We start from the raw sequence: 27,501 nt of genomic DNA, 5'->3' as shown, positions 1-27,501 counted from the left end.
TCCTGCGCAGTCCACTGTTCCCCTGCAAAAGAGCTGAAGCGGCAATGTGAGGCTGCTCTTTAAATTTCATTTTTGTCACTCCGCACCCCGAGCTCTACAGTTGGTTGTTTCGGCTGTACGAGTACAGAATCAAAGGGGAACTGGGTACAGTGTCTGGGAGCTCGTTGAGAAAATAGTTTTGTTAAGGCTAGGAAGGTAACGGGAAAAGTAACACGAAAAATGGTGAAGGGTTTGTCTTTATCGTCCTGTCAACTATAGTCGCTTGAAACGGCAAGAATACGAGACGGAGCGTCAAAGGAAACGCACTGTTGGTAAGAGCTGCTCATTAAGAATTTCCTGTGCCGTATTACTCAAGCCTTAACAGCTAATGAATCCGTCCTACATTCATACCAAAGGAAAGAAAGGATGGTTTTCAACTTTAACGCTCCTTTGACAATAAAATAATGAGGTAAAAAAAATTATGTTAGCTGGGCACAAATAGTGGTAGAAGGCAAACGCAGACTCCATTGTCTTAGAACGGGCTCTTTTTCTGTTCTTCAGACCCAATTTTACACCCCTCTGCTGCTTTACTGGCAGGCTAATTGACCGGTACTGAATTTTTGTCCTGATTATTTTTTCTGTGTGGTAAACAAAGTTGCGTTATTCCTACACCAAGTGTTCTGTTTCTGCAAACGATCTATTTTATTGTTTCAATTTTAGCTTTTTACTACGACTTTATCTAGTTACTCTTTCTTGACGTGTCCATAGAATTTTAGTCTGCATATTTTCATACATGAATAAATGTTGACATACTTTTCAGATTTGTAATGCTGGTCTCGGCGGAGGTTCGAGTCCTCCCTCGGGCATGGGTGTGTGTCTGTTTGTCCTTAGGATAATTTAGGTTATGTAGTGTGTAAGCTTAGGGACTGATGACCTTAGCAGGTAACTGCCCTAAGTTTTCACACACATTCGACTTTCAACTTTTTTCGATTTACTTATTCACGTTCAGTTTTTATGGTCCTCCATCTGTATTATTTGCACCTAAATTTTATTTGCTCTCTTTCCGTTGCTTCTGTTTGGATTTTTTAATGTCTCTTTTTGCTTCTAAACTAAAGACACTCTGCATCAATAATGATGTTATAGTGTTACACTTTCTCTATTTTGAGATGCATTTGTTGTCGTTGGTACCGGTTAAGTTTTAAATCTGCTTCCATTTTCTGAGAACGAATTTCGTAGTCTTTCCCAGACCACTTTCCAGCATACTTCTCGCATAAATAATTTAACTAAGAAACATTATTTTGTGAATTATATTGGAAGTGTTGCCCAGCCTACCATTTCCTAGAGATACAGCTGGCAATGCAACATAAAATCTTCATCTTATTTTTTTTCCCCTCTAGGTTTATCCCGTAAATGAAAGCGTTTCTGTCCATCTATGATCAATTAAGAGGGCGAATCAAAAAGTAAGCTACACTAGTGGTACGGTTCCTGCACTTAACTTAGGATGCACTTAGCATGTAATAGATACGCGAAACCCTCGGTTGCCAAATTTACATTTACTGTAATTTTAATTAACGTGGAAGTCATAAAAAGACAAAACATGGAGGCAAAATGTAAGCATCTAAAGGCTACTTAAAAAGGAATAAAATCACTTAAATTTGTTTCCACAAGAGGAGAATACAACGTCTCAATTCGGACCTCGCTAACACTTACATTTTATTGACATTAAATATAACAAGATAAATAATCATACATGTGACGAGAACAAATGAAAAACACTATCAATCTTTACAGATGAGAATACGACTATATCCACGAAGGTTAGCGCCCTAGCAAGAGAGATACTTAACTTCAACATATAAGGTGATTACACTAAGCCCTAATTCCACTCGACAAACGTTGTAACGATATAAGCGAGACAAATGTACTGAAGGAGGATAGTCGGATGTGCCGTAGTAAAAAGGACCACTACCAACCCGGTCAGCACGCGACACCCGTGAACACGTCAGTTTCAGTTACCTGCAACATACACAGAGCCATTTGTAGCTTCTTAAAGACAATTAACACGAGAAGGCACAACGGGTAACACGCTAATAAAATATAAACGTCTACTTCACAGAACTAGCTCCTCTTTAGACAAAGCAAACGGCAGAATATTAATAACACGTAAAATACTTCTAACCTACAACAAACTAAGGTACCACGTAATAGAATATCGTCTTGAGCTCATAGAATACTCAGTTTGACTTGCCTGTTTATAGGTCTTACAACTCAACAGTGTCAGCTTAAGCAAACCCGCGAATACAAAACTCTAAATATGACAGGAATAATGACTGAAGCCATTGACAGTGTGAGCTTAAGCAAACCCGCGAATACAAAACTAAATATGACAGGAATAATGATTGAAGCCACTGACAATGCTAGGCTGCCACACAGAGGAGAAAATAGTAATTTACAGTGGCACACAACCGACCTTACATCTCCAATTTACTACAATCAGAATAAACAATTTTGTGTATAATAATTACTTACAGTACCATGACAACCTTTGAATAACACTTATTACCCAAGGTAGGTGCTGGTATCGAAAGGCACCTTTAGTAACACAGAGTTCGAGTGTATTCACTTATTGGAAGGGTTTCAACTTTACATCTCTTTCTACATGGCCCTCTGTTTACACACTTCTATAACTTCTGCAACTAAATAAGGGCGTATAAATGCACATATAAGTGAGACAGATTTACGCAGAATAAAACAGTACCTTAGTATGGCGCAAATGGCTTCATTTGCTTTACACGTGGCACATCTTCACCATTCAGTAATTACGAAATATATTCAACAACACGTGAGAGCAAGACGTCGCCGTGGTATCAGCTATTTATTTCACATAATTTCCTGCACAGACACAAGGCAGACAAAGCGTATTCACATGCAACAGCGGCGAGCATCACACATTTCCTCCGTCACGCCATACACACATCTCAATTTCAATGGCCAGTAACAAGAACCTATAAATGCCCTCGCAGCAGAAAAACCCCAAAACACAGTGCACCACCGCGATACCAGACCCGAGGTCCCATCAAGTCACTGCCGGGATCTCTCGCTGACCCTGCCCATAGCGTACAGGCGTCGTACCACAGGCCTCACGGTAAACGTCAGAAAGCCACCTCCGACCCTGCCAATATTCACTCCGCTGTCTCTGTTCTCTCTCCGTTAACCACCCGACGACCGGCCTGAATCTTGGAAGGCAAAGACGGTGACCCTATCGATGGCAGCGATCTACATCTACATCTACATCCATACTCCGCAAGCCACCTGACGGTGTGTGGCGGAGGGTACCTTGAGTACCTCTATCGGTTCTCCCTTCTATTCCACTCTCGTATTGTTCGTGGAAAGAAAGATTGTCGGTATGCTTCTGTGTGGGTTCTAATCTCCCTGATTTTATCCTCATGGTCTCTTCGCGAGGTATACGTAGGAGGGAGCAATATACTGCTTGACTCCTCGGTGAAGGTATGTTCTCGAAATTTTAACAAAAGCCCGTACCGAGCTACTGAGCGGTTGTCCTGCAGAGTCTTCCACTGGAGTTTATCTATCTTCTCGGTAACGCTTTCGCGATTACTAAATGATCCTGTAACTAAGCGCGCTGCTCTCCGTTGGATCTTATCTATCTATTCTATCAACCCTATCTGGTACGGATCCCACACTGCTGAGCAGTATTCAAGCAGTGGGCGAACAAGCGTACTGTAACCTACTTCCTTTGTTTTCGGATTGCATTTCCTTAGGATTCTTCCAATGAATCTCAGTCTGGCATCTGCTTTACCGACGATCAACTTTATATGATCATTCCATTTTATATCACTCCTAATGCGTACTCCCAGATAATTTATGGAATTAACTGCTTCCAGTTGGTGACCTGCTATTTTGTAGCTAAATGATAAGGGATCTATCTTTCTATGTATTCGCAGCACATTACACTTGTCTACATTGAGATTCAATTGCCATTCCCTGCACCATCGTCAATTCGCTGCAGATCCTCCTGCATTTCAGTATAATTTTCCATTGTTACAACCTCTCGATACACCACAGCATCATCTGCAAAAAGCCTCAGTGAACTCCCGATGTCATCCACAAGGTCATTTATGTATATTGTGAATAGCAACGGTCCTATGACACTCCCCTGCGGCACACCTGAAATCACTCTTACTTCGGAATAGTCTCGTGGACGAATAGCGCGAGCTGGGTTTAACACGACCGTCTTTTTCGAAACCCATGCTGATTCCTACAGAGTAGATTTCTAGTCTCCAGAAAAGTCATTATACTCGAACATAATACGTGTTCCAAAATTCTACAACTGATCGACGTTATCGGTCTATAGTTCTGTACATCTGTTCGACGTCCCTTCTTGAAAACGGGGATGACCTGTGCCTTTTTCCAATTCTTTGGAACGCTACTCTCTTCTAGAGACCTACGGTACACCGCTGCAAGAAGGGGGGGGGGGGGGGGGCAAGTTCCTTCGCGTACTCTGTGTAAAATCGAACTGGTATCCCATCAGGTCCAGCGGCCTTTCCTCTTTTGAGCGATTTTAATTGCCATTTTGAGTGCGAGAACACTGGTGCCAGCCGCGCCACGGTTTAACTAGCTTACGGCGAAAGCAAGCTGTGTGTTGTGTCCGTGGCTAACGTCTAGCACGTGACAGTAGCTGCTGACATGTTCGATAGGACAGGTGATGTGGTATCTCGTAGTGCTGTTTGTGCAGAGCGGGCTAGGCTCGATGACGCGTCTACTGGACGTTCAGTCCATATAGGGGGTGCGTGCGACGATGAGATTTCTAGTGGCTACACGGCTCATTTGTACTGATATTCATCGTGAATTCACTGCTGCATATGGAGAGCACACAGTTTCTCGCCCAGGCGTTGCAAAGTGGCCTAAGCAATTTCACAACGGACACACGGATGTCTCTGAATCTCTCTGAAGAACATCGCGAAGACAAGGCCCGCTACGTCCACTACCCTTGCAACTGTTGACCGTGTGGATGTGTTCGTTAAAGAGGATCGGCGCATAACACTGCAGGAAACTGCCAGTATGCTGAACATTTCAAAAATGGTTCAAATGGCTCTGAGCACGATGGGACTTAACATCTGTGGTCATCAGTCCCCTAGAACTTAGAACTACTTAAACCTAACTAACCTAAGGACATCACACACATCCATGCCCGAGGCAGGATTCGAACCTGCGACCGTAGCGGTCACGCGATTCCAGAATGCAGCGCCTAGAAACGCACAGCCACACCGGCCGGCGCTGAACATTCTCCATTGATAACAAACACCTTGGACATCGTACAATGTGTGCCAAATGAGTCCCACGACTGCTCACTGATGTTCACAAGGGACAGCGATTCCAACCGTGACTGGCATGTTTTGGAACCGAATTCTGTCGAAGGCAACGAGTTTCTGCGACGAGTCGTCACAGATGATGAAACGTGGGTCCACCACTTCACCCCGAAACAAAGAGAGCATAGATGGAATGGATGCACACCACCCCAACACAACAAAAAAAAAAAAAGCCAAGGTCCAACCTTCAGCGGGAAAGGTGATGACGACAGTGTTCTTTGACATGGAGGGTTTGGTGCACGTGGAATAAATGCCGAAAGACACGACAATAAACTCTGCTTCCTATTGTCAAACATTGCACCGTTTGCGTAAGTCAATTAAAGAAAAGCGCCGGGTTAAATTGAGCGCCGGTGTGATTTCGTTGCGCAGTAGCGTAACACCATTCTCGGCCCACCAAATGTCAGAACGCAGCAATACAAGTGGAAGGTAAGGCAACATCCTTCATACAGTCCAGACATAGCGCCATGCGATTATCATGTGTTCGGCAAGATGAAAGAGGGTCTCGGTGGATAACGATTCCGGAACGATCAGGAGATGAAAGCAACTATATCCACGCGGTTATATACTGCTGGGGGTGAAAAGTTGGTTATCCGTTCCGAGAAATGTTTTCAGTCTCTTGGAGACTATGTGGAAAAGTGAACTTAAAAAGATGTTGCAATAGCCGTGTTGCGTATGTGTATGTGGTTTAATAAATGGCCATATCTTGGAAGTGTAACTCACTTTTTGACTCGCTTTCGTATTAACTTAACAGAGGTCGTGTGTGCCATATTTGTTAGAAATGTTTAAACTTCCTTGTGCGCCTATTCATATTGGTATAGTTTGTATGAGAAGCAACTGAACAAACAGCACACCATTTGACTGGAAAAATTAGGAAAAGGCTGAAAATTGTGCTCAGGTTTTACAGTATAGAACAACATCAATGGTCAATTCAGTACACTGCCTCACTACGCAGCGCTCAGCACGTCAGTTTAAATAAGCAGCTAAGGGACTGTTGTATATCAATAATTACAAACAGTTTTCGGCTTACTAGTTAGGTAACAGACACTACAACAAATTGTCACGTTTTCTAAGGAGATACAATAGCCTTTCGAAAGGTGGATTAATATACCGTTGCAGTGAGAGGTGGAAACGATGCGGCAAGTAACAAAGTCCCGAGAAACCCTGCGATGGATTGAGATACAAGGGTGATTAGAGTTTAGTGTCCCAGTCGACGAATGAGGTCATAGGAGACGGAGCACACGCTGTAATCGGTCGAGATTGGGGAAACACTTTAGCCGTGGCTTTTACAAACTAACCTTCAAAGGAAATTGCATTTGTCCTAACGATCTATGCACAGCGTGGAAAACCTGCAGCTGGATGGTAGACGTAAATCTGAGTCTCGGTGTCCTCCAATGAGAAACCAGTGTGTTAACCTTGGAGGAGTCAATTAAGACCATATTTTTCTAGAAAGAAATTCCTGCCACTCTCTTTCTGGTTAAGATTCACAGTTATTTTGAAGCACACCATCCGCCTTTATAGTCACCGATGAGTATGTCATGCACGACTGGTTCAACTGTATAACATGCGGTGGATTGCAGTCTCTTATTCCATAAACGCACCGTCCTACAAGTGTCCAAAAGTATGTTGCTTCCTCCAGCGCGTATCTCACGAAAAGGCCATGCAGGTAGATTTAGAGGGGTGAGGACTCATAAGGATTCCTACCACCAATGGGTCTTCCCATGCGCAACTAGCAGCTGGAGATGGAAAAGGGGAAATGAGGGTGGTGCACAAATTAGGAGTCCCTGCACACTATAAGGTGACTTCCGTAAATGTAGATGTAGATATAGATGTGATTTGCTGCGCATAGTCGAGAACCATGCCGCAGATCACTGCAGATTTTCGAATGTTGTCTTCAACCGAAAGAAACAGGGCCAAGTACGTGAATTATCTCGAAACACGCATTTCACTCTGTAGTGATTCACAATTCGTTTTACGCTGAAGAGACAAAGAAACTGGTACAGCCGCGCGGAGTGGCCTTGCGGTTTGAGGCGCCATGTCACAGATTGCGCGGCCCCTCCCGCCGGAGGTTCCAGTCGTCGATCGGGCATGGGTGTGTGTGTTGTTCTTAGCATAAGTTAGTTTAAGTAGTGTGTAAGTCTAGGGACCAATGGCCTCAGCAGTTTGGTCCCTTAGGAATTCACTCACATTCGAACATTTGAATCTGGTACTTCAGTCTAACATCGTCCAGGGCCCCCTCGAGCACGCAGAAGTGCAGGAACACGACGTGGCATTGACTCGACTATTGTCTGAAGTAGTGCTGAAGGGAACTGACGCCATGAATGCTGCACGGCTGTCCATAAATCTGTAAGAGTACGGAGGGTGGAGACCTCTTCTGAACAGCAAGTTGCAAGGCATCCCAGATATGCTCAATAGTGTTCATGTCAAGGTAGTTTGGTGGCAGTGAAAGTGTTTAAACTCAGAGAGTGTTCCTGGAGCCACTCTGTAGCAGTTATGGACGTGTGGGGTGTTGCACTGTCCTGCTCGAATTGTTCAAGTCTGTCTGAATGCACAATTGGTTCAAATGGCTCTGAACACTGTGGGACTTAACATCCTTTGGGCCGAACGGTTCTAGGCGCTACAGTCTGGAACCGCGCGACCGCTACGGTTGCAGGTGAGAATCCTGACTCGGGCATGGATGTGTGTGATGTCCTTAGGTTAGTTAGGTTTAAGTAGTTCTACGTCCTAGGGGACTGATGACCACAGAAGTTAAGTCCCATAGTGCTCAGAGCCATTTGAACCTTTTGAACTTAAAATCTGACGTCATCAGTCCCCTAGACTTAGAACTACATAAACCTAACTAACCTAAGGTCATCAAACATATCCATGCCCGAGGCAGGATTCGAACCTGCAACCGTAGCAGCAGCGCAGTTCCGTACTGGAGCGCCTAGAACCGCTCGGCCACAGACGCCTGCTGCACAATGGATGAAGGTGATCAGACAGAATGCTTACGTACGTGTCTCGTGTCAGAGTATCTATACGTATCAGAGATCCCTTATCACTCCAACTGCACATTCCAAACACCATTACAGAGTCTCCACAGCTTGAACAGTCGCCTGCTGACATGCAGCCTCCACGGATTCATGATGTTGTCTCCATACTGGTCCACATCCATCAGCTCGATGCAATTTGAAACGAGACTCGTCCGACCAGGCAACATGTTTCCAGTCATGAACAATCCTATGGCGGTATTGATGGGCCCAGGCGAGGAGTAAAGCTTTGTGACGTGCACTTATGAAGAGTAAACGATTGGGCCTTCGGCTCCGGATGGCAATGTCTACGACGTTTCTTGGAACGGTTCGTTCGCTCACGCTTTTTGTTGGCCAGGCATTGAAATCTGAAGCAGTTTGAATGTAAATTTTTGCCATCTTATTTTTAATGCTTTAGGGCCTCAAATAATGTTAACCTTAGTGGAAACATTTCCATCACTACTCATTAAGAAAGTGAAGTCTGACTTACATTTATGTTACTGTCATTTACTAGTATGCTGAAAATCAGACTGTATGACTTAAATTACGTGTAACTGCACACCGATCTCACAATTTAGAGAAATCTGAATCTGCCGCGTAATGGCGGCGAATTGTTGGCCGCCAGCGATGTTATTTCTCGAAGCTGGCACTTTAAGTAAAATCTGAGATTACTTTATTATTTGACATGGAGGGTGCCATTATTTCGTAAATAACCACAAAAGCGATGCCTAATACACATATTATTCTTCTTTCCCACAGAAAAGGCCTGTATACAACAACGTAAATAATAAGCGTCTACCTTCGGCTACATCCAGAGACGAAGTTCTTTAATGTTTGATCTTGTTTATCATTTCAAGATGAAGATCTCAGTGTTTATTACATAATGTAGTATTCGTAGACATTACGGCATGTTTTCTATTCTTTGCCTAGATAACTGAAATTTCTTTACGATTATTCTCACGTAGGCGATGTTTATCACATTTTCAGCGTAACGTATATTAAAAATAATAATCAGGTGTCACCCGCAATATTCTTCTCTGTGATGCGTTTAACATTTTACGTTATTTAAAATGTTCATCCATATGGAGGCACTATAGATGGAACAGACTTACAAGTTGGATGACTGCCGGTCAGTGTAAAAGGTGCCACGTACGCGAAGAAAAGCGATGTTGCGGTACAGTAGTCTCATGTGTTCGCAGATGTAGGCTCCACCTCTTCCCCTGGGCCAAAGCTTCTAATACTAAACATCTTAGTAACCGTGAAAATCAGTGTAAATTGTCATCTGCATTCCGTTCTATGGCCTTCCTCCAGCGCGAAACAAGAGCGATGTTGCCCTGTCGATACCAATCCTTGTATTACTGTCGGAGCCATTGCTTCACTGCGTGAATACTCCTCATGGTCCTCAAAACGTCTTCCACGAATTCTTTTCTTTCTTTCTTTCTTTCCTTTGCTTCCGCCTTTTTGCCCACGGAGACGCGGGGTCGGCATGGTTAATCGGATGTGGCAATGTTAGTTTAAGGGGTGGCCGGATGGCCTTCCTGCCGCTACCCCGTACCCCCCGGAAGGAATTAGTGTACCCCAACTGTCGGCGAGTAGTATAATCCATGTAATAGTGCGAAAATGTTCAGATGTCTGCGAGCCGTGTAACTGAGGCGGGACGTGGGGACCAGCCCAGTATTCACCTAGGGGATGTGAAGAACCGCCTAAAAACCACATCCAGGCTGGCCGGCACACCGGCCCTCGTCGTTAATCCGCCGGGCGGATTCGATCCGGGGCCGGCTCGTCTACCCGAGTCCAGGATGCAGCTCTCGGCTGACCTGTCGGGTAAAAACGTCTCCCACTTGTTTGGGCCATTAAAGGATGCCATTCGTGGAAGTCAGAAGTCTCCCCGACTGCTGCAAATCGTAGAGCTCCACCGAAAATCCTTCTGATGATCTCACTCTCTATGCCCAGCGACTAATTGTACTTCTGTCGGCAACAGATGCTCCATACACTTTGCACAAATGTTTGTGAATATTCCCCACAGTTTTATTTTCTGCACTGAGAAATTCAATGACGGCACGTTACTTGTAACGTACATCACTTACAGACGCCGTTTTGAAACTGTCCTGCAGCTACGCTATCTGTCGGAAGTGAAACTTGGCAGGCTTGCTCAGGAGGCTTCAAATAATACACACACAACGTTTAGCATTCGTAGCATTGTTTCCGGCTGAGAAAAAAAAATGCGGTACATTACTTTCTGGGTAACCCCAGTAATGTGTTCCATAATGAAGTCCTGTGTTACACGGACGTGTCCAATAGCGACACGATAGCCGTTTCGCTGGAGATGGTTAACATCACACAAAATCACCTTATGGTCCCCGGCCGATTCACATTCTCACCTAGCGTCACCTGTCCGCAGCCCCCTTCCATGTCCTCATGCTGGCAAATTTTTAGATTCACGCGGGAAGTCGACTCGTAAATGTGGATCCGCACTGAGGGTTGTTGATTCATTGCCCATCGAAGCGAATCAATTATATCAATGTATGGTGCCTGTTCTTTCGGACATGTCCGACGCCACGTATTCGTATAACAAGTTCGCAGTGTTGTGGCTCTACTTCTCGTCTTTTCTTTTCCTGTTTTGTTTTACAAGTTCGAAGCGAGTAAAACCTACCGTGAGGAAACTGACGAAAGTTTTCCATCTTGGTGAATCCAAGCAATCGTAGGGTGTGCTGGGAGCGAGAGAATTTTCCATTCGCCTGTAGGGTTAGCTGCATCAGTTACATCCTCATGTACCTGTCCGCAGTGCCTGCGGTCCAGCATTATGCGTCCAGCGGTGCATCAACGGGCTGCTCGCTTGCAGGCAGACTGGTGACCCGCCAATAATTTGGCCCTCAGCTCTCCAATTACACCGGCTGGCCTGCCCACGCCGGCGGCAGGCTGATGCCGCTAGTTGAATTAATCGCCGCGATTAATTACGGAGGCTCTCTTCCTCGTTGAGCAGCGCTCTACTTGTGGTTGCAGGTTGAGAGCGGTCCGGGCGGACGGGGAACCGCCGGCTGCTGCGGTCTTCAGGCGATGCCAGCGCGGCGGCTGCGGCAGCGGCGGCGGCGGCGACGACGTCATCGACGGCGCCTCACCTCCCCCCGGGAGGCCTGCAGTCACTCTCTACCTGTGGATCGACAATATTCGTGTGCTTGCGAGAGAGAGAGAGAAAAAGAAAAAAAAAGATATATAACGTTTCTATTGTCACAGATGTTTACAAAAAGTTGTAGGGAGCGAAGGAAGGAAATGGACCCAGATATGGTTATATTGTTAAGTCTTGAATTGTTCATTTCTTTTTTGTTATGTTTTCGGACAGATTTTAATAGAGCTATACATGCGAGCTGCATCGGGGAAAACTTGGGCTGTTGCTGCAACGGACCCGGGAATCACCTGTCGATACCTATCTGCATCAAGCGGCTGACTTAGTTACCACGTTACAGGGTAAGTTCTCGAATAAACACTACCAAAGATGTAGAGGGGGCTTTGAGAGGCCCATCGTAATTTCAGGTACTATTCCTAAATATTAGCAAAGTGTGGGGAGATGTCAAACAAAATTAATTCGTTCTGCACTTCCGAAAGAAAAAAAAATTCTACTGAAAACACAACAAAATATTCGAGGTTCTAAATTCATTTTACAACTTCGCAACGCAATTCCACCACTGTTAATCGATCAGGAAGAATGGAATGCGACTGATACGATGTAATGACTAAGTTTACCATCCTTCAGTTTCATGTCAGAATCTGAACCTCTTTTGATTGACGTGTTACCACATCTGCATTGTACCACTATAAAACACTCCATTGAACATACCTCCATCAACACAGAAAGTTGTTGATTTATGTCCTACACATCGAAGATATATGATGGGTGTTACGTTTATTGTCTACTACACATGGCGACATGATTCATAGTGAAATGTCACCTGCTTAAGGTAACCTGAACTTTTTCGCACAGGCTTCTGTCGTAATGGGAAGAAAGCCACAGGAACACATTCGGTGTCTTCGTCGTTTGCTCTACACCGGGCCTTAAGATCATTAAAGCGTCACTACCTATCTCCATTAAACTTCTTGTCCCATACTCGAAAGGGTGATTTTCTGCCAAATTGTGTCCCGGAGGGCTTCGTACTTTTACGTCCGATGTGGTTTCAGTACACGTGTTTTCAGACTTCATTTGTTTCTCTTACGACATTATTATTCCAGACGCGGTTTATGATTTCTCTACTGTCGTATCAGTGAGGCACACTTCGTTCTAATTAGAGTGGAGGTTAGAGTATTGCGTTGTGAAGTTGTAAAGTAGCTTTGTCGCCCTCATTTAAATTGTCCATTGTATCCTGAGTTAATTCAGTAAATATGACATACCTTTATTTTTTTATTTTCGAAACTGAAATAGTTCACCATGTAGTTCGCTTGTGTGGAGTGCTAGTTTGACATGACGCTTAACAAGTTTTAACAAACCTATACGCCATCTCCCCACACTAAACAAAGTGACAGAGGCCTACAACTCGTCTTCTATGCCTTTTAGAGGAAAAGAAGCAATGCTATAAAAACGGCTGAAGAAAAACTATAAAAACTGTTGTGTATCAAGATAAAAAATAAAAACTGTTGTGTATCAGGATAACAATAAAAACATGAGTTTATATTTAATAAGTTTCATCTGTATGAAGTATAGTGAAAAGTTAACTTGTACGACAGTTTTACCGTAACCTTGTAGAGATTAAATAGTTTTGAGCTCATTGTTAATTCTTGAAGATGTATAATGCCTCTCTGCTATATGTTACTTATTCTAGCTCAATGTTTCTAGTCGGAGAGAGATGAGTACACCTTATTTTGAAGAAAGTAAATAACGAAAATCAGAAAACTCGGCCGAATTTGTGTTATGTAATGTTTGATACTGAGGAAGCATTTTATAAACAAGGAGTGTGCTAATGTATTTCACGTTTTTGAAACAGGCATTGCTTTTTGTACTGGCACAACGCTAGAGGAATCATTGAGGTCGTTACAAAATTGTTTGTGATTTAACGGTCCTAGTTCGGCACTGAGTGCTAACTGTAAAACCTGGTATGTAATGGAAAATACACTTCAGGAATCGTTGACGTTATTATTAAATTATTCGTGATTTAAAGGTTCTGGTTCGCCATTGAGTACCGATTGCAGGATCTCGGATTTAATGGACAGAACATTACATTTTGTATTCCTCTTGCATTTCGTTCTCAGTACAAGACATGTGCTTCATACTGGAAAATCATTTCCAACACTAACATCTTAAACTCCATAATGTGTAACATGAAATATGAAAGAAATGTCTGGGCATGATGTATTCTTCCACAGATTAACAAAGAAGGTATATTGTAAATGATTTTCAAACATGTGTATTAAAGATTTGTTTTACAAAAAAAAAAAAAGAAGGAAATATCAAATACTTTATAGTGGTCTAGTCCTAACTCCCTTGTATTCCTTTTGTCCATGGACGAAGATCATAAACTAATATGCAGTTTCAGAATCCTAACTGATCCTCGTGTTTTCTTTAAAACTTACTTGACGCAGCAGTCCGTATCCCATGCTTAGCTGATCCAACAAACTGGGACCAAGCAGTGATCCTTAAGGTAAGTTAATATTTATACGAACAGTGATTTCACTCAATCAGATCCACAGTGTTACCACTGCCCTTCTTTTAAACAACAAAAAAAGATACATTTCATGATAATAGTGTCAGTTTCCCTAAATGTCTCAATGATACTTAATGCGCTACAAACATTGAAACAACGTTCATCAAATGCTCTGAAGAAAGACAAAGTCTCCCTTAGAAGCTAGTAGAAAAATGTTGAGCAGGAGATGAGTATACACATTCTTGGGCAGTCGACTGTCTGTATTCTACAGTCAATATTTTTTCTCACATGACTGAGAACGGTAAGGACCAAGTGTAGATGCCCAAGATTCGTTATATACATTGGTGAGATAACTCTAAGAAATTGCCGTATACGGTAACAAACACGCACAGATATATGACTGAAATTATCTAACTATGTGTAATTCATTTAGAGCAATAGAAAATCATCATTCTCATAACCGCTGCAGGATCGTTCACCTCATATCAGGTCATATGTACTACACTGGACTGAAGAGTAAGTTGTACGTATATTAATCACTGTAGCAGTTAATCAGTGGAAGCTTAAAATGAGAAAAAAAAATTTAATAGTAGCCTACTTTACTATTGAGGTGATACTTTCGTATTTTTTTAATATTAACAAAGCTACTATTCAACAAAAAAGAATTTTTGAATGTTTCCTTCCCTTCATGAGTCAAATCTCACCAATTTTGGACTGAAAATGAAAAAGAAAACTTTTATTGGTTCTAGTTTCCGTGACTTGCATTAGGTGGAAATATTTTATTTTAGCTGTTTAAGAAAAAACGATATATTTCAATTATCTACGTCAACAGCATTGAAAGTCCGCTTGAATTTCTTTTCACGCGTCTTACATTCCAAATTTTCTAAACTAATGGAAAAACCCCTGGCACGTGATTGTATCTAAAGAGATTCATGTGGTCGCTTCATGAGCTCGTTGTCTTTTGGATTTCCTCTTGTAAGTGATTTGTAGAGAGTCCCTATACAGAGACCAATAGTATGTGTAGGCATTGTTTCTTTCAAATGGCCTTGATATCTCTGTTGGATGACAGTAATTTTGGGATGAAGCTTTTCTCCTTGTTCATCACTGACAGTACCACAAAAAGAGGGGAAATGTTTACGTGGGAGTGGAGAAAACGTACCTTAAGGGACAGGTATCATCCGAGTTGATGGTATTTTTGCAGGAGTACAGCCACCAACTAAGAATAGTTATCGTCTATTTTGTGTGCTAAATATCCATGAATATCTTCCTTAAAGGCTTCTGAAGCGTCCATTTCTTTCCCTCAAAAATTCGAGGAAACGCAGGATCCTTTACAAGACTTTACTTAATGCAAGGTTCATTACGTTGACAAATTTTTTAATGAAATATAGGGGTGGAAAAGTAACATCTTTTGTGTACATAAGAAGCTTAGCAATGACATTTTTCTCGCTAGGGTTAAGATTTTCTGCAGGCCAATGTGCGTGGATAGAGAACAGCGATAACGTTTAGATCGATAGATATTTTCCACGTGTGTTCAGCATATTTGACTGAGTTGAGGAGAGCTTTCGTTTTTGCATAAGTCTTCTTCACGTGAAATGCATGATCAACAGGAAGCAAGACGTTTGTCGTTGTGATGTAATACAGCTTTCAGTCTTAGCTTGGATGGGGGTATGAATAGCCTCCATTCCATATAATCATATTGCATGCTGAAATATTTTATCAAACCATTAGTAACGCAGCAAACAACAAGATTATTTTTCTTCTCAAAATAAGGCAGCAGATATTGCTGACGTTTTCTGTAATGTAAGACCTTGATATCATATTGGAGAAGATTCCATTGCTGAGGTCTTGACTTAAAGTTCTGCTTTGTCCTTTGACAAACCAAGATCTAGAATGAGATCTCTCAATTCCAACTGAATCGGCCGATGTCGTTTAGTTTCTTTTTCCTCAAACTCATGGTAATGGGATGAGTAAAGCTCCTTGGGTTCTTCTTCCATGTACGTTAAGTGACAGGTAGCATCCGAGTTGATGGTGTTTGTGTAGGACTATTGCCACCAACTAAGAACAGTTATCGTCCCCTTTGTGTGCTAAATATGCATGAATAACTCCCTTGAAGGCTTCCGAAGCTTTCTTTTCTTTCCCCTCAAAAATTCGTAGAAACCGTTTCTATCTTCTATTTCCCTCTCAAAGTTTTCGGGTGGAACAGGAGCTGATAAGTAATCTGATTATGGAATAGGTCGAATAGCAGATGGAAGATTCGAATACTGAGTTGGTCTTCGTTCTTTCATTGAAAATCGGGCCTCTACAGTTGGAATCAGTCAGAAATAACAGTCATCTATATGGCTTCTAGGCTTTCGCCAAACCATTTGTACAGCAAAAGTCTAAATGACTTTTTATTTTTCAGTGCTTCTCGTAGTGTAGTAGAAAACAAGATCTTAAACATATATGTGGACACCACGACTTATCCTGGTCCCCTACCGTCATACCAAAATAATGCGAATTTGCAGTCCTCAGATTTCGTTTCTGTGATGAAAATGTTAATTCGCCGCAAATGTAACAAAATTTATTCATTGGATTTAGACAGTTTCACGGCATTTTAATAATGTCGCTTCCTTAAAAGACTTAAAACAACAGAAGTTCTGCACTAATAACAAGTGAAACAGTATTAAACTTACACTCACAGCAACAATGTAAATGTTCGTATCCTACACACAGCTGAATAACATCGTGTTTTGTCAATTGCCAGGTGTGCAGTTTCGGAAATAAAATTCGCCCCAAACAGAAAATGTAGACTGTAAAAAAATTACTTATTACTTTTTCGCTAAAACAAGAGCTAATCGGTCATTTCTATGGTTATTTGTGCATTCGGCAGTTGGAAATACATAAGCTATTTTTGGGTCCGACCCATTTTCATTGTTGGCCAGTTTAATCTAAGAAAGAAGAATAAGATATTTCGTTAGTTGGAAAGCGCGTTGGCGGCAAAAGTCTAGGGTCCAGTAAAATTTGAAGTAGCACTGCACATTCGACTATCTCCTCTTCCAAAGCTTCCAGTATGTGATAACCTGTCTTCACCCTAAAATGTGAAACGAATACACTATTTGATCAAAAATATCCGGACGTCTATAAGTGGACACTAATATGGTGTGTGTCCATCCTTGCACTTTATGTCACCTTGAACTCTGCTAGATACACTTTCGAAGAGGTGCCTTGATGTCTGGACATTCTGAATCAACCCATCCATTTCGACAATGTCGTTGTCCACAATCCGCTGCCTCACAAATGCGACTTCATAAAAGGGTGCACTGTCATGTTAACAAAAGCAACATTCGTACCCGAATTGTTCCTCTACTGTTTGCAGTGCTTAACGGTGTAAAATGTGTTCGTATCATGCCACATTTAGCGATTTATTAACCACGATAAATACTGCCATACAGTAACACCACTCTTCGTACTTCACTATTAGCAGGACACGTGATGACACTTGATGTCCTCCAGGCAATGGCCAAACCCAATCCTTCCATAAGACTGGCACAAGGTACAGCGCGATTCATCACTCGAAATCAGTCGTTTCCTGGCATCGATTGTTCTGTAGCACTGTCATTTACTCCAACTCAAGTGTCACTTACCATTCGCTTCAGAAATTTAAGGCACATTCCTTTTAATTGGTTAGGCAGGGTCATTGGTCTTGGTTTATATGTGGTTGTTCCTTCACGTTTCCCATTACAGTCACATGACCGACGGTTGATATGGGGTAGCTTTAGAGGAGTTTAAATGTCCGTGTTGGGTCTGTTAATCAGGTGACGTCCAACAACTAGCCCACGTTCGAAGTCTGGTGGAGGTCTGATCGATCCATTCTGCTGTCACTGCTTCACTACTGTTAACACATTACTCCCGCCTCCTTTAATACTGGAGAGATTGCCTCCCGTAACATCTAGTTGTCAGTTCCGCTTTACACGGGAGTGTCAGAATACTTTCGATCAGAAACAGTATCTTACATTACTGTGGTAGACAGAATGACGTGTTTACAGCTTCCAGTCGTAATGAACGTCGCATTATGTTTTTCACTCTTTCATTTGAGGTTTACCATAGTTCTGCTTCATTAGCCAACTATTTTCAATCTGTATATTGAGCGAGCAGAAAAAGAAACGAAAGAAAAATTATGAGCAGAAATTAACGTCCAGAAAGAAGAAATAAAAACTTGGAAGTTGTAACTGTGTCAGGGACAGCAAAGGACTTGCGAATGCAGTTGAACGGAATGGACAGTATCTTGAAAGTAGGATATCAGATGAACATCAACAAAAGAGAAACGAAGATAATGGAGTGTAGTTGACTTAAATCAGGTGACGCTGAGGGAATTAGATTAGGAAATGAGACACTTAAATTAGCACATGAGTTTTGCTATTTGGGAAGCAAAATAACTGATGATGGTGGAAGTAGGGTGGATATGAAATGTAGACTGAAAATGTTAAGAAAATCGTTTCTGGAGAAGTGAAATTTGTTGAGTATAGATGTAAGTGTCAGGAAGTCCTTTCTGAAAGTATTTGTATGGAGTTTAGCTATGTATGGAAGCGAAACATAGATGGTAAACAGTTTAGACAAGAAGAGAACATAAGCTTTTGAAATATAGTGTTGCAGATGAATGCTGAAGATTAGATGTGGAGGTACTGAATAGAACGGAGGAGAAGAGAAATTTGTGGTGAAGTCTGACTAAAAGAAGGGATCGGTTGGTAGGACACATTATGAGGCCTCAAAGGGTTAGCACCGTAGTACTGGAGGTAAGCGTGTGGGGTAAAAATCGGAGAGGGATACTAAGAGATGGAAACAGTAAGCAGATTTAGAGGGATGTAGGATGCAGTAGTTACTCGGAGATAAAGAGCCCTGCACAGGGCAAAGTAACATGAAGAGCTGCATCAAACCAGTCTTTGTACTGAAGACAACAACATCAACAACAACAACAGCCAACTATTTGGAGCCTCTGTGAAAACTCACGTAAGATAAGTCGTTAGTAATCTCAGGGCGTCGTCATCTATGCAGCTTCGTACTACGTCACGATACTCCAGTGTTTTCAAGCAGTTAGCGTATTTCTCTTCTGCAGTTTTTACAAAATTATGGCATCTACTCGTACGTACAGCAAAATGCGTTTCCTGTGCTCATTATGTTTTCCTATACATACATTACTACTGTGCGGTTATAAGAAACTTCTTTGTATGTACGGTAGGTCCTTCCAATTATGTATCAATCATTTTTAATTTCTGTTCAGTATTAACTGTCAAAACATGACGCCGGCCATTCACACGTCGGTATTGTTCTCAGTAATATCAGTGTTCCTCTGTTGATAGATAAAATTGTTATTCATCAGGTATCAACATTCCATTTCATAATATGTATAATATTTCAAGAGTAATGATGATGCAGGTAAGGAATTAAACAGATTCCGGGATGTTCGGTGGAACATAGACCATGCCTCAGACGCTTCATGAATTTCACTTCATATTGCTTTTGGTGTACGCTTCATATACATGAAGTGTTATTGTCCAACTACATCTTTTGAACTGTTTCTTCATAGCTTTAGTATTTGCTATTATTCTTGTTTCTTCTAAAATTATTTGTCCTATGTCTCTTCCGTTCCTGCCACATTCAGTCCTCTTCGCACGACCTAAATATTTATATTCTCCTGTACGTTTTATCTTATTTCTTCTAATTTTAATATTTACTTTTCTGATTCCTTGGATCACACTTCTGTTTCCATCTAATTTTACATTTTGTATCCGTCTCTTAGTACTGAACCTGTTTATCAACTAAACTTCCTCGGAGGTATCTTTCATTGGGCTCTCACACCTGTGTCATTTGCAACCCCAGACATTTGTAATTTTCTCATACAGGCACAGCATTCTTTTCACTCATTCGTTGCATGTTACGCAAAATGGGAATAAATTACATCCTTATCTGAAGTTAGTCTTTAAGAACTCTTCCTTTTCTTCTACTATTTATCATTACCATCATTATTGCTCTTAGTACAGCTCTTTAATCATTTTTATGTCTCTAGATTATTATCCTTTCTTCTCTATAGCCACCGTATTTTTATAATTTCAATTTTTTGTTCTGGATCACAGTGTGCAAGACATTTCTGAGATCTTCGAAAGGTATTTTATAATCCCAGTGATTCGTTAGTAGTCACTGTTCGTACATTTACATAGACGTTCTTTTAGTAATTCGCAGAAGTCATGTCATTTGTCACTAACATTATCACTGTAGGACTGTCGTTAAACATCACGTAAGGAACGTCTTCAGATTTGGAAGAAAGAGACCAAAGAATGTGAGGTATCTCAGGCAATATAATGCAACTACATCTATAGGCACAATGTTCGTTACAAAATCGTTGTTAAATCGTGGATATATTCTGAGTTTTGAAAACTAAACTTTCACTAAAACTACGGCATCTTCAGTACTAAAAGAACCACGTAAGGCTTCAACTTGACTGCAGCACGACTAGTATCAGCTCTGCAGTACGTGCTGTCCTCTGGATGCTCTTATCAGTACAGTCAAGGTGGTGACTTCATAACTGACATACGCACACACCCACCCACACACACACAAACTGAACAATTGTCAAAAGTCAAAACTGCACAACGGACCGGCACTCGTACTCACACGCTGACAGACGCAATCGGTTACATTTGCCCCTCAGTACCAAAACAAATATCGGATAACTCTGAACTTAAATAGTGCATTCCAAACAACGTCAAAAACTACTGCAAATATGTATTAGAATCTGTCACGTTTCTGAAACGTAACGAAATGTTCATGTAACTGACATTTTTAGTTGATAATTGGATAACCGATGATGGGGATAAACAAGGTCAGACAAAACAAAAAATATTTTAGCATGTTTAAAATTTAAGTATGTGTGACGTCACTCTTTGTTCACTTCAACTAACTGACGCTTTGGTCTGAGCTGCTCTTTGCTATACCCATACACACGAATCCAGCGCCACCGCTGCCCTATCACTTCTTTCATATTTTCACCAGTTATATTGAGGCCTGAAAAGCTCAACAAACAGAAATTTTGTGTAACGAGTAAATCGTATTAGTTGGGCAGTAAGTTGTCACTGTTAGACAGCACAAATGCATTAGGTCACGAATCGCTGGCTAACGCAGTTTTTTCACATTTGAACAGCGCTTCAGTGTTGCTGACGGTTAGTCGGTATAGGCGCATACTTTCTCCGGTTAAATCTCTAAATGACTTGTTTTTCGGTTTGGTTATCATTCTGTGACTCTCTCGTCTCCACGAATTCGCTCACAAATTATTGGCCGATGTGATATATATAGCGACATCTTGGTTTAAAATTTGTTGAAGAATTTTAATTGCTTCATAAACGATCGCATCAAATTAAAAAAAATCATTGTACAAAACCTGTATGCAGCAATAATTAAACATATATGCTGGGAAACGAGTCACTTGACCGAGATTATGTAACCTACACGAGGTGATAATAGACATTCGTCAGTATACTTCCTTCATACCAATAAGAAATTCTTAGACTTACAGAACAAGATAAACGTTCCCGCAGTTCTCGTAACTTTGATTCTGGTGGATGTCGTATGTGGATAGAAAAAGCTGCACTTAAACTCACAAATAGGTATTTACATATCTTTGACTATCCGTTCTTTTTGTATCCTCTGCGCATTAATAGACTTAGTATGTTCCTCAGAACGCCTCCACGCCTCCCTTATGTTGCCGTTAAATCCGCCAACAAAGCCTATACGCTTCTGAAACCACATTCTGCAGTGAACAGTGAACCTGACATAATCACAGTTTCGAACTTCTTGTCACAGCTCAAACTGACACGGTCAATGATCCATCAACGCCAACCAGCATGGATTCCGGAAACATCAAGCATGTGAATCCCAACTTGCACTTTTCTTACGTGACATACTGAAAGCTTTGGATCAATGCAGTCAGGTAGATGCAGTATTTCTTGATTTCCAAAAATCTTTTGACTCAGTACCACATCTACGCTTACTGTCAAAACTTAAAAAAATGGCTCTGAGCACTATGGGACTCAAGTGATGAGGTCATTAGTCCCCTAGAACTTAGAACTAGTTAAACCTAACTAACCTAAGGACATCACAAACATCCATGCCCGAGACAGGATTAGAATCTGCGACCGTAGCGGTTTTGCGGTTCCAGACTGCAGCGCCTTTAACCGCACGGCCACTTCGGCCGGCGTCAAAACTTCGATCATATGAGACATCAACTGAAATTTTTGACTGGTTTCAGGGCTTTTTGGTAGGTAGGACACAGCATATTTTCAGGGTGCAGAGTCATCGCCAGATGCAGAAGTAACTTCGAATGTATCCCAGGTAAGTGTGTTGGGACCCATTCAGTTCATGTTGTATATTAATGACCTTGTAGACAATATTAATAGGAACAACAAGGTTTTTGCAGATGATTCAGTTATCTGTAAAGAAGTCCCATCTGAAATATTGATAAGATTTCAAAGTGGTGCGAAGATTGGTAACTTGCTTTACATGTTCATAAAATGTAAAACTGTGAATTTCACAAAACTAAAAAACGTAGTAGTTATGACTATAACATCAATGAGGTCAACTCACACAAATGCGTGGGAGTAACACTCTGTTGTCCGAAGTTCGTGGTTTTGCGGTAGCGTACTCGCTTCCCGCGCACGGGGTCCCGGGTTCGATTGCCGGCGGGGTCAGGTAGAATACTAGGGTGGTGCAATTGGTCTACAAAGGAGACTGCTTACGAGTCACTAGTGCGACCCATCTTAGAATATTGCTCAAGTGTGTGGGACCCGTACCAGGTAGGGCTTACAGGGGATAGTGAACGTGCCAGAGAGGGGTAGTACGAATGGACAAAGGTTTGTTTAATCCATGGGAAAAATACTGAAGGAACTGAAATGGAAGAATCTTGAAGATAGTTGTAAACTAAACCGAGAAAGTCTATTAACAAATTTTCAAGAACGGGAATATAGATTAATTATGTACGTACACTCATTCTTCCCTCTCTCCATACGTCAATGGAACAGGAAGAAACCCTAATACGTATAACTGGTAGAATTGACGTACCCTCTAACATGTACCTGACGGTGGTTTGCAGAGTATAGATGTAGATGTAGGCATATTATGGTTATATGGGAGATATCAGTTAGTAATACGACAAAAAACAGGAATACAGACACATTACTGGGAATTTCTCAGGGCGTTATTAATGATACGTAACGAATGCATGCATAATGGCTGACACATTCTAAGGACCACCTTCGAAAAATGACCAAAATAAAATCACCAGTACTAGACGGATAAATGCCAGCTCGCAAAGTGATTAATGTGCAAAGACACTAGGGTTGCACGAATGCCGTCTACCATTCTCCACAAATGAAATGGGAAAAGAATATTAGAAAGCTAAAGAATCACTCATCAATCTGTAATACTTAAACAAACATTTAGTCACTATAGTGAAACACACAGCCACATGATGTACGTATAGAGACCATTCAGGAACCAGTAAGTGATTTCTGCACACATATAAGAAAACGTACACACGGATGGTGGATCCGACAGAGCTATGAAATTAGGCATCCGACACGGACAGTTTGGAATTTTCACAAAAATCCTGAAAATTCCCATAATTACTTAAAATATAAAAATATGTCAAACAATTAGATAAATTAATCTCGCTAAGCTGTTCAGAATTGCAGGAAACTGAAGGAAATTAATAATAATAATGATGACTTCAAACAGAGTAACACTTGAAATTTGCGCAACTATTACGGAAAAACTAGAAAACTGTAAAAAACCCGTTTCTTTGTTTCCATCGCTCAGCTGGAACTCTAGAAACCAACACAAAAGCTCACTGCAACATCTCGAGGCAATACGTCGTGAAACTACGTGACTGTTGGTCACCTACAGAAAAACAGCAACTTGGCAGATCCATTTCAAACCACGACTGAGTTCCACCAGCGCACGACGAGATGGGTAACGTCATATTGCACATCAAAAATAACAAAGTAGATAGGAAGGACGGTGTAATGTGTGTGTGTGTGTGTGTGTGTGTGTGTGTGTGTGTGTGTGTGTGTGTGAAATCTTATGGGACTTAACTGCTAAGGTCATTAATCCCTAAGATTACACACTACTTAACCTAAATTATCCTAAGGACAAACACACACACCCATGCCCGAGGGAGGACTCGAACCTCCGCCGGGACCAGTCGCACAGTGCACAGTGCATTAGACCGCTCGACTAATCCCGCGTAGCAAAGACGGTGTAATTGTTGCAGTGATCTGTTTATTAAATTTTTATCATCAGTCATTTGCCTGACTTCATGCGGTCCAGCAAGATTTATTTTAGTGTGCCAACCTCTTCATTTCAGAGTAGCTCTTGCATCGAACGTCCTCAGCTATATCTTCGATATATGTCGCTCTTGATCTTCCGCTGGACGTTTCTCTTCCTCTCTCTCTCACTGTTACTATTGAAGCTATTCCCTGGAGTCAAAACGCAAAAAAATGGTTCAAATGGCTCTGAGCACTATGGGACTCAACTGCTGTGGTCATAAGTCCCCTAGAACTTAGAACTACGTAAACCTAACTAACCTAAGGACAGCACACAACACTCAGCCATCACGAGGTAGAGAAAATCCCTGACCCCGCCGGGAATCGAACCCGGGAACCCGGGCGTGAGAAGCGAGAACGCTACCGCACGACTACGAGATGCGGGCCCCGTCAAAACGCAGTTTCTGTCATTTATTCCTTTTTGTCATTCTTTTCCACATGTTTCTATCCTCGCCGATTCTGCCCAGAAAAGCTCCTCACTTCTCATCTTTCCAGTTCATCTAATTTTCGCAGGTTTCTGACGGTCCATAATTCTCTTACCGAGAAAGGTGGCACAGTGGTTATCACCACTGAACTCGCATTGGTGCGGTGGAAGGGGTATGGTGAGGGGGGAGGGGGGCGGGGCGGGGGGCGGTTCTAACCCGCATCCAGCCATCCAAATTCAGGTTTTCTGTGCTTTCCCTAAATTGCTCCAGGCAAATCACGGGATGGTTCCTTTGAAAGGGTAGGGCAGATTTTCTTCCCCGTCCTTGACGTAATCCGAGTTCCTGCTCCGTCTCTACTGACCTCGATGTCGACGGGACGTTCAACCTATTCTTCCCTCCTTCCAAGATTCATTTCCAAACAGTGGTGTCCGCCAAACGTATATTCTCAGAATGTACCTCATCAAATCAACGTCAATATTTGACAGTAGTAAGCTGCCTTTGCTCAGGAAAGGCCTCTTCTGCCTACGCTAGACTGAATTTTATGACCTCCTTGCTTCCACTTCGTGATTCCCAGTTTTGATGTTCATTTATTCCTAATCTAACTGCTCCTACTCACTACTTTAGTCTTTCTTCGGTTTATTCCCGGACATTATTCTATGCTCAGTATACTGTTGATTGCATTCAACAGATTCTCCAATTCTTCCTCTCTTTTACTAAAGGATAGCAATGTTATCTGTGAATCTCTTCACTGATATCCTTCCACCCTGAAAATTAATCCCATTGTTGAACCTTTTTTAAAAGTTTTTGTCATTGTTTCTTCGATGCTTAGACGGAACAGTACTCTTGAAGGACTGTATCCCTGTCTTACACACTTTCTAATCTGAATAGTTCGTCGTTGGCAATCTATTATTATCGTTGATTCTCAGTTCTTATACACATCGATCCGTGCATGGCAGTGCACGGTACCAATATGTTCCCATCGCTGAACGCAGAAATGTGATTCTCCAGGAAGTCATACCTCAGTTTCTATAGATTACGAAGACAATGGGTCAAGTGTTTTAGATAGTAATCGGTTTCTGACGTTTCTGAGCAAGAGTCGTACAATAATTCTTAAATGAACACACCGACACTTGACTGTATTGTTGTTTATTTAATTACGATCCAGGTTTTGGCCTTTTATGCCGTTTTCAAGTTATTAAAATTGTGTTATTAACGTACATTGCAGGACATCAAGCTCAAAATTGGCCATTAATCAAGAAAAATATTGGCTCCTTATGAAATTCCAGATGTAAAATCACCTTGCTCCCACTACTACTTGCTGTTCCTTTTGCAAGATGGCGATATATATATATATATATATATATATATATATATATATATATATATATAATCGCCATCTTGTAAAAAGACCAGTAGGTAATAGTGGGAGGACGTCATATTTATATGTGACTTGCTCCCACTATTACTTACTGATCCTTAGCCGGCCGGTGTGGCCGAGCGGTTCTAGGCCTTTTATGCCGTTTTCAAGTTATTAAAATTGTGTTATTAACGTACATTGCAGGACATCAAGCTCAAAATTGGCCATTAATCAAGAAAAATATTGGCTCCTTATGAAATTCCAGATGTAAAATCACCTTGCTCCCACTACTACTTGCTGCTCCTTTTGCAAGATGGCGATATATATATATATATATATATATATATATATATATATATATATATATATAATCGCCATCTTGTAAAAAGACCAGTAGGTAATAGTGGGAGGACGTCATATTTATATGTGACTTGCTCCCACTATTACTTACTGATCCTTAGCCGGCCGGTGTGGCCGAGCGGTTCTAGGCGCTACAGTCTGGAACCGCTACGGTCGCAGGTTCGAATCCTGCCTCGGGCATGGATGTGTGTGATGTCCTTAGGTTAGTTCTGAGTTCTAGGGGACTGATGACCTCAGCAGTTGTCCCATAGTGGTCAGAGCCATTTGAGCCTTACTCATCTTTTTACAAGAAGGTGATTTTTCCAATGGGCATTTCGTGAGGACCCAATATTTTTCTTATTTTATGGCAAATTTTATGCTTGATATCCTGCAATACATGTCAATGCCACAGTCTAATCACTTGAAAATGACTTAAATGACCGAAACCTGGGACGTAATTAAATAAGCAACAATACATTCAAATGGCGGTGCGTTTATTTAAAAAAAAATAAAAAAAAATGTTTTAGATAGGCCTTGGCCTAGAGACCTTTTGCTCATCGAGAGATCCCACTGACGCTGTCCTACAGTAAAGTGTCAAAATTTACGCATTACGCACTTCGTCCATCCCACGCTGATGCGTGTAACTTCACGCACAACGGTAAGGAGAGGTCGGCTATAGAGTGGTGCGGCAACTGCCGTTGTAGGAAAGATGGACAGGGGCAGCAATGATTAGCGAACAAGTTAACACAACAAACAGAAGATTTACTTACCTTGTGTTTCTCCAATGGAATGAAGACTCGCTACAATTAATGAGGCAAGAAACAGAGCCCAGCTATTACAACAGCAGCAACGATGGAATCAGATCAGCGACTAGACAGCTTCAGTGTAGCGTCCCGTAGTGAAGTGGCCCTGAGCGCGCGTCGGCTGAGCCACTGCTGCCGGTCCACCTACATTGCAGCAGCAGAGGGCACTCAAGATACCAACCTTACAGAGGCGTAGCTCAGTGGGCGCGCTTCATTGGATCCGCCGG

The 27,501-nt window shown here is 41.8% G+C and overlaps 1 protein-coding gene across 4 annotated transcripts in view; it reads left to right on the top strand.

Annotated features, from left to right (window-relative positions):
* The window catches only part of LOC126483740 (hemicentin-1-like), a 1,186,523-nt gene extending 1,175,012 nt beyond the window's left edge, over window positions 1-11,511 (top strand). For all 4 annotated transcript variants that reach the window (XM_050106870.1, XM_050106872.1, XM_050106873.1 and 1 more), the window contains one exon: window positions 11,375-11,511. The gene's annotated coding sequence lies outside the window, so the exon portion shown is untranslated. The remainder of the gene's footprint in view (window positions 1-11,374) is intronic.
* Window positions 11,512-27,501: the final 15,990 nt, after the last annotated feature.

The sequence above is a fragment of the Schistocerca serialis genome, chromosome 6 (assembly GCF_023864345.2).
Source record: "Schistocerca serialis cubense isolate TAMUIC-IGC-003099 chromosome 6, iqSchSeri2.2, whole genome shotgun sequence".
NCBI classification, from domain to species: domain Eukaryota; kingdom Metazoa; phylum Arthropoda; class Insecta; order Orthoptera; family Acrididae; genus Schistocerca; species Schistocerca serialis.
Note: the sequence above shows the minus strand (reverse complement) of the source record. Positions and strands in the feature narration are given on the sequence as shown.